A 14,711-nucleotide genomic window follows, 5' to 3' on the forward strand; every position below is an offset into this window, starting at 1 on the left:
TCCTAGAATTTTTTTCTTCTGTTGCATAAATCATTGAGTTTCAATTTGACCAGTTAATGTTGATCAAAAAACATTCCTTAAAAACTTGCAACGTATCAGACCCTGTGCTCAATGCTGAGAGACAGACAACAGCAAAAACAGCCTGGGCCCTCCAGGAGCTCATTCTAATGGAAGCTGTCCTAGAAGAGGGCAGATGTGTGATGTGAAGGAAACCAAAAAGTCCAGGGATATCTGATGGCCATGCAGGACTAACATAGGGAGTGGCATGTGTTTAGGAACATCTGAAAGGTCAGTATCACTAGATATGCTAGAATATAAAGTTAAGAATAGTGGAATGATAGGAAAGACTCAGGTTTTGAAGAACTTTAATACAAACTGAGTATTTTTTTTATTTGATTCTGGTACTAATAGGGAGTCCCTGGATTTTATTAAATAGGGGAATAGGTTGTTCAGATCTCTGTATAGGATGAGCACTTTGATAGCAGAATGGAGGGCAGATTGTAGCAAGGAAAGACTTCAGGCAGGGAAGTTATTTTTTCTGTAACATTATTTGGGGAAAATGAATCTAATGTATTTCCCTAATACTTCCCTAGTATTTCCCTAGAGACTTTTATTGTCTTTCCTAATGAAAGTTGGTATTTAGGAAATCAACCATTATCAAATAGTTTAGTTAATATTCATTTCAAAAATAATTCACTAGGTGGCAGCAGTTCTTTAAATATAAAGAATTTATGTGACTTAACAAGTAAGGCTATATGAAATAATTTTTCCTTGAATGGTTTTCATTTTAAGGAGAAATATTAATATTCTAGTCTGTCATCCCAGGAAAACAATCCTTTTAACTTTGGCTTACTGAAGGGAAGCTTCTAATCATAAATTTCATTTATGTTATTGAGATAAGAATTATATAAATAGGTAGCAGATTTTAATTAATAAGCTAGAACTAGAAGATGAATGTGAAAACAGACTCAGAAATTAAGTTGTTTTTGATCATATAACTAGTTAAGTGTTGGGAATCAGAGCTCAAAGCTAAGTGTCTTGATGTAGAATTTCTTTCTGCATTATATTGTCTCTCACATTCTGTTACGTGACAGTTAAATGTATTAAGTTTACATATATTTTATAGCCTTTCTTTCATGAGCTTATACAATAAGGATAAAATTAGATGATATGTAAGGTTTTCTGCTTTTGAAGAAAGGTAATACAGCCATTTCTTGAATCATTTACACTATCCACAGCATTCATACTTAGAGGAATAGACAAATGGGGATGCCTCTTTAGAAAGTGTTGCAGATTATGGGTTTCTATTTATCACAATTGACTTTTCTAGGCCAGTATTAATAAAAAAAAACCAACAAATCTGTGCTCCCAGAACCTGTGACTGATAATATCATGATTGATTTGGATTTATACACCCTGGATTTAATTCCTAACCCTGCTACTGATAATATCATGATTGATTTGGATTTATACACCCTGGATTTGATTCATAACCCTGCTACTTAGTACCTGTGTGATGTTTAGCAAAGAAGTCACACAGGTAGTAGGTTTCAGTTTATTGTCTTTGCTAATATGATGGAATTGGATTAGATAACCTCAGAGCTCTTTTTGAGCTGATATTGTGATATCAAGAGAATCCTATACAGGAAATTAATAAAGGAACTGTGGTATGTTGGACGTAAGAGATATAGTTTCTGCCCTCAAGGAACTACTTGGGGGGGGGGAAGAAACTAAAAGGCAAATAATCATTTGGGTTTTCTAAATTTTATAAATTAGTAAAGTTCCATCACATAAGATCACATAAACTGTGTGTCCTTCAGCAAGTCACTTAACCCCATTGCCTTGCAAAAAAAAAAAAAAAAACTAAAATTGAGGGTAATTGTTTTTTCCCAGTTCAGTATTTTCAGAAAATAGATTTCAGTAATGACCAAGTTACTTAGTTTGGAAATCTAAAAAGGTATACACGAATTAATTTTTGAAGGCATAAATGAAGCTTAAAAGTATTTAGAAGCAAAATAAATATCAATTTTACAGTAAAAATTTCAGAAGAAAGAGTTCCAGATTAGAACAAAGATGGTCAGCCTTAAGGCAGATTCACTGGCTAAAGTATTGTGAATTACAGCAGGGAGGCATTTAAGGAAGTGGTAGAACTGAGCAAAAGCATAGAGAAAGTCAGAAAAGTAATAGGTATGTGTTGGAGGGAATTAAGGTCAGCTTATTTGAAACAAGGAATTTATGAGGATTAAAGATAAAAAGTTAGATAGAGATCAACCTGAAAAGGTCCTGCTAAACTAAGAGATTTGAAATTTTACCTCTATGCAGCAGGGGAACTGTTTTTGTAGTTTGCGAAGAGCTGCTGTATTAAAAGTTCTTAGAAATAAAATATTGTAGTGTTTCTGAGGTATTTGTTTCTCATAGCATTTGACTTTGGCCTGCTGGTATGGAATTATTGTAGTCAGATTTAGAATTGTAAATGTCCTCAAATATCTTTTAGTAAGTCAAATAATTTAGCAAAACAATTATATTTTAAAATTGAGGGGGGCAGCTAGGTGGCACAGTGGATAGAGTACCAACCCAGGAGTCAGGAGGACCTGAGCTCAAATCCAGCCTCAAACACACCAACCTACTAGCTGTGTGACCTTCGGCAAGTCATTTAACCCTATTGTTTTGCAAAAGAAACCCTAAAATTGAGGGTTATTGTTTTTTTTTTCCCCAGGTCAGTATTTTCAGAAAATAGGTTTCGGAATGACCAAGTTTGTTGGTTTGGAAATCTAAAAAGATACACGCAAATTAATTTTTGAAGGCATAAATGAAGCTTAAAAGTATTTAGAAGCAAAATCATTTTTAAATTTAATTTAATTTTTTCTTAATACATGCAGATGTAGTTTTCAACTTTCATCCATTTGCAAGTTTATAAGTTCCATATTTTCCCACCCTCCCTTCCCTACTCTCTTTCCATGGCAGTGAATAGTCTAGTAAAAGTTGTATATGTACAATTATGTTTAACATATTTCTATATTAGTCCTGTTGTGAAAGGAATTATAACTGGGGGGGGGGGGGGAGACATGAGTAAGACAAGAAAAAAAACACAAAAGAAATTTTAAAACGTGAATATAATATGCTTTGCTTTGCATTCAGAAGATTTTTTTCCTCTGGTTTTGATGACATTTTCCAATAACAGATATCTCAGGATTGTCAGTGATCACTGAACTGCTAAGAGGAGCTGCATCCATCATAGTTGATCATCTCACAATATTGTTCATGTTATTAACATGTACAATGTTAATGGTTCTGTTCATTCATCATCAGTTCATGCTTCTCTAAAGTCTGGCTGCTCATGATTTCTTACAGAACAGTAATGCTCCATATTCATGTACCATAACTTATTCAGTCATTCCCTAATTGATGGACATCCACTCAATTTCCAATTCTTTGCCACTACAAAAAGAGCTGTTGTGAATATTTTGAACAAATTATGATCTCTTTGATCATACTAGTGATATTTCTGGATCAAAGTTGCTGAACATAGTTCCAGATGAACATAACTCCACTCACTGTACATGAGTATCCCAGTTTCCCCACATCCCCTCCAACAATGATCATTTTCCTTTTTTGTCATTTTAGCCAATCTGATAGGTGTGAGGATCAGAGTTATTTTAATTTGCTATAATCAGTGGTGATTTGGAGCATTTTTCATATGATTAAAATTGACTTTAATTTCTTCATCTGAAAAGTGCATATTCATATCCTTTGATGTTTTATCATTTGGAGAATGACTTGTATTTTTATAAATTTGATTCAGTTCTCTGTATATTTTAGAAATAAAAACTTTATCATAAACACTATTATGACAATTATTTCCCAGCTTTTGGTTTTATTTGTGCAAAAATTTTTCAATAGTCAAAATCATCCATTTTGCAATTTGCATTTGCAGTAATATTCATATCTATTGTGTTGATCATAAACTTCTCCCTTTTCATAGATCTGACAGAATATTTCTTGTTCCCTTACTTTTTCTATAGTAATACCCTTTATGTACCCATTTCGACCTTATTTTGGTATAGGCTGTGAGATATGTGTCAGTGCCTAATTTTTGCCATACTATTTTCCAATTTTCCTAACAGTTTTTGTCGAATAGTGACTTCTTATCCCAGAAGCTTAGTGTCTTTGGATTTATCAAACCGTAGACTCCTATAGTCATTTACTACTGTTAATTTTGTATCTCTAATCTACTGATCCATTTCTCTGTTTCTTAACCAGTACCAAGTAGTTTTGATGATTGCTGCTTTATAATATAGAGTTTCAAATCTGGTATATCTAGGCTGCCTTCCTTTGCTTTTTTTTTTTTCATCAATTCCCTCTATATTCTTGACTTTTTGTTGCTTCAGATGAGTTGTTACCATTTTTTCTAGCTCTGTAAAATTGTTTTTTGATAGTTTAATTGGTATGGTGTAGAATAAGTAATTTAATTTTGATAGAATTGTCATTTTTCTTACATTAGTTCAGTCTAATCATGAGCAATTGGCATTTTCCCAGTTGCTTAGATCTGACTTTATTTGTGTGAAAAGTATTTTGTAATTGTGTTCATATAGTTTCTAGATTTGCCTAGAAGCATACTTTCATAAATACTTTCTGATAGTATTATCACTTCTTGCTAAATCTAGTATCAGTGAAATAAATCCACATATTTTTCTTCTTCCTAACTAACATGATCAACAGGACATTTTGTGAAATAAGCAAATAGAGAACCCAGTCTCTTCCCTGAGCATTGGTCCCTCATCTCCAGTTGCCCACTAGACATTTCAGGCTGGAAGTTCCCAGGGTATTTCATGTTCAGTCATTGCTCAATAAGCATTTGTTAAGGGCTCCTTTTTTCCCAGGCCCTGCGTGCAGATTGGGGTGAGGGGAGAGGGCGGAAAGGAGCACAAGGCCACTTCTCCTGCAGCACCACCAATTCTCCCTTCTCCCAGATTTGGAGCCTGGCATTTTCCTTAATTTCTCTGCCTCACTTAGATCCAGTTCATGTGCAAGTCAAGCCTTGCCCTCATGGTCCTCTTTGAGAAAGAAAGATCAACCCCCCACCCCGTCCACTCAGGTGCCACGTCTTGCCCCTCCTGCCTCCACAACATTTCCATCAGTCTCACACAAACCCCACCAGTCAGCATCTTAGCATTAGCCTCTTGATTGGTTTTCCTACCTCACCCCCACCCACTCCAGTTCATCCTTTACATGGCTACCAGATTCAGCTCTGACTGCTCTTCTCCTAATCAGGAAGCTCTAAGGATCACCTCTATTTGACTCTTCAGATCCTTCACTCCCAGACCATTGTGTCCAGATTTAGCCTCCTCTTCCCCCTTATTACCTCTGCTGGTTTTACCTCTAGCTGGAATTATTTCCTCACCCTTTCCTCATAGTAACCCTCATTTTCTTCTAGACAGAGCTCAAATAAAGCCAAGTTCAAAGAATCAAAGTCTTTGTAACTACTCAGCATTTGTTCTATATTCTGTTTGTTGAGTCTGTGTGTCTTCTCCATAGAATGATTCTTGTATTTATTTCTTTAGGCACTTGATAAAGTCTTGTTGATTCAGTGAGTAGTGGTAGTAGTTATAGTAGTAACACTCATCAAGGCCCAGGAGCAAGCCTTAGGTTAAGCCTGTCTGCTTCCAGTGAAAGGAGACCATTAAGGAAAAAGTAGAAAGGCAAAGAAACCAGAAATTCTGAAACAAATTAAGAAATCATTTGAAAATGCTTTTTAAGATTTTCTTACCTTACACTTGTATGGTAAGGCTTAGTTACTCCCTTAAATGTTCTACTTGTGATTTCACATTGAGATACTCCTATTTTCTTGATCTAGCATTTGACTTCTCTTTGTTGGTTAGTATCTTTTTGGAAACTTGTCAGTTTGGGGAATTGCCTCAAGCCTTGGAAGATTACATAATATTTAGTATGATCTCAGGATCATATAGCAGGTATGTAATAGGAGTCTGACTTGAATCTAGGTGGTCCTGATGCCTAAACCAGCTCATTATCCATCATTCAAGACTGCCTTTCTTTAAAGACAGTACATGATAGATTTAAAGATCGTAATTAAACTGTATGCACACTAGATGGCAGCATTGTCACAGTAAATATATAAAATATTACTTATGTTCTCATTATTGTTAATCCTTGTTCATAAAACCTATTGTTGTTAGAAAAATACCATATTTGGTTTAGACACTATGGTTTGAGGAAAGACCATTAATATTGATATAAATGATCTTTATGATTTTTTCTTTTCATAATCTTTTAATGATCATTTCTTTTGTAAAAAATATACAAAGCAAAAACTGGAGACCATCTTTGTAGCAATGTTAAATATAATCTCTATTTTAAAGCAACTCATATACCTTGTTTCTTTAAGATTATAGCAACAATAATTTGGCTTCCTCTAATTCACATGTACATATAAAAAAATCATTTCCTGTGAGAAAAGGTAAAAGAGTAGTAAATTTTTTTCAATAGGCTTTGTCTGCCTTTTAATGGTGTGTTTAATATATAACATATCAGCAATATAATTTAGTGAATTATTTTACATTCTTTACCTTGAATTTTTTTTTCAGGTTTCAATATCCCCTTTAATTCTGTTTTCTATGACTCAACTATAATATTCCCCCCCAATTAAGCATAAAAATAATTTTAACATTCCTTTTTTCCCAGTTTTGAATTCCAAATTCTTTACCTCCCTTGCTTCTCCTCCTCATTGAGAAGGCAAGCAGTTTGACATGTGCCCTGAATTTTTTAAAATTTCTGTATGAAATTCACATGGAAATTCTCTTTTTAAAGAATTTCTTCAAGTAATTTTGAGTTCTTTTTATTAATTTTTAAATTTATTAAACCTTCTTTGAGTTGTTTTTTAGACATTTGTACCTTTGAATTACAATTAAAGAAGTCATCTCATCATCATCATCAACAATTATTAATGCTGGTTATTTTTTAAAATTTAATAAAAAAATTAACTATTTCTTATTTTTTTTCTTAATAGTTGATAGAGTTTTAATTCTTGGAGTTGTTGTTTTTCTTTTTTTCTTTTCTTCTCCATCCACAAAATGTAAACTATAAAAATTAAATATCTCCTAAGAGTCTTTACTCTAATTACCTTATAAAGTTTGTCTCTTTTGTTTGTATTTTTACTGGCACAATTTAGGAATTAGTATCTGTTGAATTTTTGATGATAATATTGAAGTAGACTACTGTATTTTTGCATTTGAGTATAATATTGGGTAATTTTATGATTCTAAAAGATCTTGTAAATTTGCTTAAAGTTTTTGTTTCGTCTTCATCTGTAAGATGTTTGTAATTAAAAGAAAGCTAAAAGATTAATTTCATGTTTTAGCACTAACAGTTATTCTGGCATCATGTTTTCATGGGATTAGAGAACTTCTTAAGAGTTAATTTTAAAGTTATGGTAAGTCAAATTTCTGAAGAAAATTATGAGAAGCAACTTTGGGGAGGGATTATGTTATTTTAGAGGAGGAATGTTATTCTTTTTTTTTGTTTTGCTTTTTTGGTTTTTTTTTTTGTTTGTTTGTTTTGCATGGCAATGTGGTTAAGTGGCTTGCCCAAGGGCACACAGCTAGGTAATTATGAAGTGTCTGAGGCTGGATTTGAACCCAGGTACTCCTGACTCCAGGGCCGGTGCTCTGTCCACTGTGCCACCTAGCCGCCCCAAGGAATGTTATTCTTGAAAATTTTAAAGTTTATATTTATAAATGAATGTATATGATAATACAGGATAAGTTTTCCTGATCCTTTCAGTATTATTTGGTAGGTAGCATATTGAATAATTAACATTTTTAGAAGATATTTCTTTTATTTACTGATATATTAAGTAGGGTGCTTTAAAAACTCTTAATATTGGGGTGGCTAGGTGGCGTAGTGGACAGAGCACCGGCCCTGGAGTCAGGAGTACCTGGGTTCAAATCCGGCCTCAGACACTTCATAATTACCTAGCTGTGTGTCCTTGGGCAAGCCACTTAACCCTATTTGCCTTGCAAAAACCTAACAAAAAAAAAACAACTAAATATCATGGCCATGTAAGCAATATTATGGAAAGCATAATTTTTTTAAATGGAAAATACATTGAGCATGGTCCTCTTTAAATAGCTAATCTTAAGCTATATAATTGCATTAATGTTTTGTACAGTGCTTTTTAAAATCATTTAAAGTACATCATTTTATACATTGATACTCCAAATTTATGTATCTATAGGTTTTTCCCCTTTTTGAAAATGGTCAGGGTGGCTAGGTGGCACAGTGGACAGAGCACCGGCCCTGGAGTCAGGAGTACCTGGGTTCAAATCCGGCCTCAGACACTTAATAATTACCTAGCTTTGTGGCCTTGGGCAAGCCACTTAACCCCATTTGCCTTGCAAAAACCTAAAAAAAAATGGTCAATGTTTTGAAGTGATAGTAAATAAAAATAATTAATTGTTGTATTAGTGCTTTTCTGTACCTAAATTAACATTTTAAATAATCAATACTATTTTTCCTACCAATTCAATATTATTTTTGTATAGCCTTGAAATTCAGAGGTAGAGATTTATGACATTAAATTGTGGCCTAAATACCACAGAATCATCAAATTAAAAATAATTACTTTTCTTTTTTGATAATTAGAAAATAAACATTTGTAATATGATTTATAATGAAATTAGGAACATTTTAGTGTTCAGCTATAATCCATTAAATTCATATATTTGTTTAGCCATTTCCGCAACTAATGGACACCTAGTTTATTTCTGTTTTTTGTGAATATAAATAGTGTTGCTAAAGTCTTTTTTATTTTGGGGGGATATAGGCTTCTCCCCCTTTCATTAACTTTAGAGGTTAGCCATGGGAAGTAAAAGTGTGTATAAATTTTCTACTTATGTAATTAATTCTGTATTGTTTCTAAAATATTCAAAGTTCTAACAATAGTGAAATAGTTTATGTATTTTATCATAGCCACATGAGCAACAAATTTTACTGTATCTCATGTCTTTAGCAATTTAATGGATATTAGATGGAATCTCAGTTATTTTTATTTGCATTTCTTTGGTTATTAAATTTTTTTATTATTTTTAAAATAAAATTCTTGTTCATTTTCTTTTGAGACCTGATTTTCATATCATTTCACCATATATTGCAACATAGTTCTTTTACCATTTGTATTCATATGATATACATTTTTGGTAATTTTTTTCATAGTTATTTGCTGCCAAAGATATATTTTCCTAGTTTCTGTATTTGAATGTACAAGGGCTTTGGAGAATGACTGATCATGGGAAAGTGAATCAGTACCACTAAAGGTGATGGAGTTTTTTCCTTAGTTACTTATAAATAGTCAATCATTATGTATTTCCATCATTTATGCACTTAAAATAATAATGCCTACCTATTCTATACAGTACTTGTGCATTTTTCCAAATAAATTTGCTAAAGAATATTCACCCAGTTTTCCAGGGACTTAAATTTTTTCTTTCACAAGGGAAGAATAATAAAGGAACCCACAGTCTATGCTTATTGTCCCTTCTCCACATGATAAGCTCATCTTTTCAACTATGTACTTCATTGATAACATCCTTTGTTTTAGTTTTCCAGAAGAATTTCTTGTTTGTAATGTGTTTTAGCCTGTTTACATGTAGCATATCACTTTCTGATGTCCTAGAAAATCCTTATTTTTAATTTTTTGGAGATTGGTAATCTAGAATTTATAGCACTATAAAATACTGGAAGACTTGATTTTAAAAAAGATGAACGTTTGTTTCAGGAAAAAGTTCAAGATAATTAAAAGAATTTTTATAAATTTGCAAAGTCCAACCCATTTTTCTCTTCGTGTTCAACACAATTTAGCTTAGTATCTACTTGAAATTTCTAAGGGTATGTGTGGGCAAGCAAGGCCTTTATGATGTCCATCCATCCATTTGTGTGTCTCAGTCTAGACAACAGGTATTTTTCATCCCCTTGGGTTTCCCTCTGTTCATGGGCAAGACCATATTTTTTTTTTGGAACAGTTATCAGTTTTATCCAGGACATTCTTTTTTGTTCAGATGTGACCATATCAGTGCTATTGGTAAATTGGACCTTCTGGAGGATGTCACAATCTATAGAGAACACCTCTTCTCAATTCTAGGACAATGAGTAACTCCACATAGTGATTTAATTCTTTACCTATGATGATAATCTCAGGACCAGTGAATAAGATGACCTTGTGTGTGTGTGTGTGTGTGTGTGTGTGTGTGTGTGTGTGTGTACACAAATATACCATCTATGTGTGGATGTGTATATATATATATATATATATATATATATATGTATATATATATGTATATATTCAGACATAGAATCTTAGCATAATTTGTGAGTATACAGATATGAACTTATGTGTATGTGTATATATATTTCTATAATTTCAGTGTTATAGAGACATTCTGATGTGAGAAATTCTTCCACTCATACAGATCAGCAGCTCATCATGCATATATACTTCACATATGTGTGTGTTCCATGTATAGGCACATATATTTGAATTGCTTATAATTTGATATTTGCGTGAATAATTCTTTGTTGAAAAAAGACAACTAGGGGCAGCTAGGTGGTGCAGTGGATAGAACACTGGCCCTGGAGTCAGGAGTACCTGAGTTCAAATCCGACCTCAGACGCTTAATAATTACTTAGCTGTGTGGCCTTGAGCAAGCCACTTAACCACATTGCCTTGCAAAAAAAAAAAAACCTAAAAAAAGACAACTAGATGGCTCAGTGAGGAGAGCACCAGCTCTCAAGTCAGGAGGACTTGAGTTCAAATGTGACCCCAGACACTAGCTGTGTGACCTTGGGCATGTCCCTTAATCCTGATTGCCTCACATGCTGAGCTGTCTCCAGTCGTCCTGATTCATATCTGGCCACTGAGACCCAGATGACTTTGGAGGAGAACGTGAGACTGGTGACTTAGTGCTTGCACACACACACACACACACACACACACACACACACACACACACACCCTACCTTAAATCCAATTCACGTGCTTGTCATGGTATCACCTCCTTGATGTCCTGGTTTTCTTAAAAAATGAGGGACAAAGTTAACATTAACTTTTTGTTGAAAGAGCTCCATTAGGACAGTATTTTGCTCTCTCTGATCATATCACCTTTACATTTAAAAAACAAGTGGAATAACATCTTGTATTTTCTATGTCTTTCAGGAATATATAAGAATGTAAAAATATGGTATACTTGAGTATATCACTTTCAGAGCTCTTTTTTCTTATATTACACCTTAGAAATAAAATGATTATGAGGATAATCTTTATACCCTCATACATTTTCTTTTTTTGATGAATCTCTAGAGTTTGAGCACAGTGAGTCTTAAATGATTTGATCTTTCATTTCTGTGGATATGCCCTGTAAATTCTATTGATTCGTAGTTTGTCTCTTGTTCTTATTAGACCCAAGACATTTTCTTGAGATATTTCTTAAAAACTCATAGTTATTCTCATTACTCAAGTGTTCGGGAAATCTAAACATTCTTGGATCACGTCATCATTGATCTTCTAGTTTCATTTTCTTTGAGTATATATATAACTTTTATACTTTTTCCCCCCATTGAGTTGTCTTTTTATCTTGTTTTACTAAATGTTCTACCACTTCATATTTAACTTCCAGAAAATTTACTTCCTTTTGATTTCATTTATTTATTTACTCTTATTTTCCAATCTGGCTCTACATTATTGACTGTCTTAAATAACAGTTTGTGTTTTTTCATTTTGAATGATAAGCAACTTTTCATTCCAGATATTTGACCTTTCTTTGTGAACACCAGAGTCCTCGTTTTAATTTTTTTATATAATTTCATGTGTGTTGTATTAGATTCAGCTTTAATTTGTGATCTGTTAATTTGTTCCTTTTTTCCTTCTGGTGACTTCTTCCTGACCTTTGGTAGTATGGATGGAGGGCTGGATCTGGCAGCCTTGAGTTCACATCCAACTTCAGACAGTAATTAGTTGTGTGTCCCCTAGGCAAGTCACTTTTCCTCAGTTTCCTTATGTATAATATGGGTATTATAATAATAGTACCCTCGCAGGGTTGTTATTTGATCAAATAAGATACTAATTGTAAAGCATTTAGCACAGTGTCTGTCTGTGCACATAATAAGCAAACACTGTCAATATTGACAGAGGATTTTACTCCCTACTTGCTCATCTCCTGTTTATTTCTTTTTTTATTAATTGAGAGACTCTTCTCTTTAGATTGTATTGAGATCTTCTGACTTCAGTGCATAATTATTTCCTGATAGATCCTGTCTCTTTAAACTCCTCCTTGCAAAGAAGAAAAACAATTAAACAAATGAGACCAACAAAAGAGCTGACAATATATGCAACTTCTTACTTATTAGGTGTTTTGGTTTTTAATCCTTTCATAAATCTTTTTAAGTAATAATTTAAGAGAAATAAATCCTTATCATTAAATATATGTAACTTAGGCATGTGGTATAGTGAATAGAAGGCTCTGATGTTAGAGCCAGGATGGACCTGGACAAAAAAGCTTGCTTTTGACACTTAACTCTATGATCTAGGCAAGTTGCTTAACTTCTCAGTGTCCAGGGAACTTTTGAGGACTAAATCTGATCAATATGTTGCTGATTTGTATCAGGATTTTCTGCTTAGGAATTTCTATCTACCACTGAAATCATAAGTCTGGAGCAGAAGGAGAGTGATTCTTAATGCATTTTTTTGTTGTTTTTAGGTTTTTTGCAAGGCAATGCAGTTAAATCTTAATGCATTTTTTAAAAAATCTGATTGCATAGCATATATTTTGTGATTCAATTCTTTGTTGATGCAAAAGGCAACTGATTTCATGAAATAAAAAGAAATTGTTAAAAATTGTAATTCTAAACAGGATTGTTGTGAGGCTCAAGAGAGCATATCAAAAGTTGGGAAAACTGTAAAGTTCTTAGCATTATAATATAGAATGTTATCATGCTCATAGAAACTGATTTACATCTAAATGTTATATTAACATGTTTATTGAATTGAGTTATCCTATCTTTAGCTTGGAGGAAGCTTTTCCCCAAAACCAATCCCATAATATTTAATATCATTTTCAAAATGGAATAGTTATCATTGCTCTCTTTCTCTGTGGAATTTTAAACTTCTGTTTAGGATCAAAGTATATTTACATACACAAATACATATATACACAGTATTTCTATGTCTCCAAAATATCTAATCAAAAACTTGTTTCTATCAAATATATAAATCTCGGAAGACTAATTTCTTCATCACTTTATCATTTTTGCCCCTTTACCCTAACTGAGATGATTAAGGGGTTCCATTTCAAAAGAAATCTTATTTATTACCTTCTTCATTGATGAGTAGATCAGAGATGAGTGCTACTTGATAGAGGCACACTTTTTCTTCAATATGTAAAGAATATCACCAAAAAAGCAATGCTTTTAACTTCACCTGTTTTAGCTGTACAAATTACTGTGCTACCACTAACACTACGATCCTTTCCTAGGTATGATGCCTATTTCCAGGTTTTTTAAAGATCATTTTAGAATGCTTTATGAACAATAAGTACAAAGAGGATTGATCTGCCTCCCTATGTAGTAGCACCATCTTAAGGAATACTTGAAATGCTGATGTCAGCTGTTATGAAAAATAATTTTAATATAACCCTTTATTTTATCCTGTTAGCTAGGGAAAAGGTTTTTGTGTTTTGTTTTGGTTAAAGAATATTTTTATAGCCTTTTCTGAATTTGATGTTGAACTCATTCAGGTTTAGCAGTTTTCCTTTTGTGATTATGATAGTGCATGAAGGCTTTTTTCCAGTTGTTTTTTGCTTGAGTCCAGAAAATGGACCCATAACTCAAAGGTGACATGTAAGATGATGCCTTGGGGATGAAAAAAAAGTTACATAAATTATGCTTTCAGCTCCACTATAACAATACTATGTCAGTAACTCTTCTTTCCCTTAGGCAGTATTTTATAGCTGCCACTCTCAAAAGCAAGGATTGTTTCTAATATATATACCAAATATATTGTTCACATATATAAATATACATTCATATCTTTGTGGAAAGTATATTCAATGCTAGCAAATTTTATTTTACTTGGCATATTTTTGTCTTGAAAGCATAAGAAAGTTTAAAAATAAGAGATTTGGTATAGTAAAGTGGTGCAGGGTTCTGCAGATATTTAAATGCAAAAAATGTAATGTGAACCATTACAGCAACTATAACCATAAACATTAAACTGTTTAAATGATTAAATAATATGTTTAGGAAAGTCAGTAATTAAAGTAAAGGTATGACTAAAAAACTCTGTACTGCTGCCATAAATAAGATTCAGAAGCCTTAAGAATGCAGGAAAATATAGAATATATTTTATTTTAGAGAGATAACTAGATTTTTAAATTAGCTTTGATATATAATTGAATTTAGTTATCTAGAAAATTTCATATAGCTTATTTATAATATTTTATATCCAAACAGTACCAAATCACTTTTGTATCTCTTGGAAAAACTATCAGAATTTGAAATTATAATGAATGTTGAAAATTGGCAAAGTAGAAAAAATACAAAAAGGGTATGTGTGTGTGTCTGTGTGTGTGTGTGTATGTGTATATATATGTGTGTGTGTGTGTACACATACATATGTATGTACGCATATATATGAAAATAAGGTACTT

The 14,711-nt window shown here is 32.8% G+C and overlaps 1 protein-coding gene across 4 annotated transcripts in view; it reads left to right on the forward strand.

Moving 5' to 3' along the window:
• The window catches only part of ORC5 (origin recognition complex subunit 5), a 90,724-nt gene that overhangs the window by 46,568 nt on the left and 29,445 nt on the right, over positions 1-14,711 (forward strand). The window lies entirely within an intron of this gene.

The sequence above is a fragment of the Macrotis lagotis genome, chromosome 7 (assembly GCF_037893015.1).
Source record: "Macrotis lagotis isolate mMagLag1 chromosome 7, bilby.v1.9.chrom.fasta, whole genome shotgun sequence".
NCBI classification, from domain to species: Eukaryota; Metazoa; Chordata; class Mammalia; order Peramelemorphia; family Peramelidae; genus Macrotis; species Macrotis lagotis.